At 45.7% G+C, this 1,563-nt stretch overlaps 1 non-coding gene across 1 annotated transcript; it reads right to left on the reverse strand.

Annotated features, from left to right (window-relative positions):
* Window positions 1–463: 463 nt before the first annotated feature.
* LOC115063717 lies at window positions 464–602 on the reverse strand. Its single transcript, XR_003843598.1, has one exon. It is a non-coding gene; the product is annotated as a small nucleolar RNA SNORA48 (small nucleolar RNA).
* Window positions 603–1,563: the final 961 nt, after the last annotated feature.

A 1,563-nucleotide genomic window follows, 5' to 3' on the forward strand; every position in this document is an offset into this window, starting at 1 on the left:
TTCCTATATTCTCTTGTGGTAATATTGACCACGGACATCAGCACTGACCCGTGCCACTGTGTGTGTAGCCACAAACTCAGACATGGCCCTCAGGGGCCTCATCTTGGTTAGGGACATCACCATTGCCTCAGGTGTCAGTGCTGGCTCTTTACAACAGGCTGCTCCTCTCTATCCTGGAGTCTCCAGTTCCCTATCTCTTCATAATGCTCAAGCTGTTCTACTCCTCTTTCTCTCTCATCTCATCACCACACACTTGCACACTGTGGTGGCTCAGCTGCAGGGTAGCAGTCTCCCAGGTGAGATCCTCCATCTACACTGGGTGACATGTTGGCAAGCAGATATCTATGGCCGTGCACTGGAGGCTATGTCTGTGGGAGGCATGGCAGTCCTCAGGTCTCCGCCTTCCTCCTTTCAAGCTGTGCTGCTTGGATTAAATTTGATTTGATTTGATTTGATTTGATTTTTATTCATCCTAGGCATAAAACAGCTTTGGCCACCAAGCTAGGCATCAAGCTAGAGTGATCAAAGGACGACCATCTGCTCTGCCCCTGACTGATATAAGAACAACACCAACAAGGGTCTCTTCATCCATTGCTGGGGGACAAAGCTTTTTTTTCTTTTATTTCTTTTTTAAAGTACAAAATGGATGGACTATTTATTTATTCATTTTTAATCCTTCCTTCCTGAAACATGAGAAAGATAATGGCAGAAGAACCTGGATGGAGCACAGGGTTTATATGACTACCGTGATAGCCCAATGGGAACAGAGAGCCTGCCATAAAGTAGGTGCCAAATAAGAGGTGATTTTAAGAGTAATGATGCTCTGAACCCTGTGGGCAACTTTCCTGACTGCTAGAGTTGGGAGTCATCCCCTCTGCCTTAGAGGTGACAGGCAGGAGCCTGGATGTGTGATGGGTCAAGAAGGGAGACTTTACACCACTGCACCAGCTAAGCTCTTTGTGCCCAGAGTTCTTCATGTCCCTATCAAGAAGTTTGGTTTAGAATAAATTTCAAGATCTTTGTCAACATCATGTATTCCAGTCTCTTCATAGAGGTCAGTGTGGCCTGGCATTCTGGTTCTTCCCCTAGATCATTTATCCATAATTTTATGTGTCTGTCTGTCTAGCTGTGCTGGGGTTTAGAGGCATTTCCAAGTCCTTGACTCGTGACCATTTTGTCTGGCCTTTGTCAGAGCTTGGAGCTGTGTGATTTAGTAGGGTGTGTGCTGTCTCATAGGCTTTCTCTGAATGTAAGCATCTGCCAGACACCCTCTTAGTTTATGTGCCTTGTGTCATCTTGGTCTTGCGAAGATTATATGCCCCTATAGAGGGGAATGCCAGGGCCAGGAAGTGGGAGTGGGTGGGTTGGGAAGCAGGGCAGGGGGAGGGTATGGGGGATTTTCAGAGAGGAAACTAGGAAAGGGGATAGCATTTGAAATGTAAATGAAGAAAATATCTAATAAAAATTAAAAAAAAAAAAAAAGACAGGCAGGCTTCACTTACTAGCTTTCATGTACTCAAGTTAAGTCTTCCTTCCCTTCCCCCCCTTTCCTGGGCCTGTATG

Source organism: Mus pahari, chromosome 3 (assembly GCF_900095145.1).
Source record: "Mus pahari chromosome 3, PAHARI_EIJ_v1.1, whole genome shotgun sequence".
NCBI lineage: Eukaryota > Metazoa > Chordata > Mammalia > Rodentia > Muridae > Mus > Mus pahari.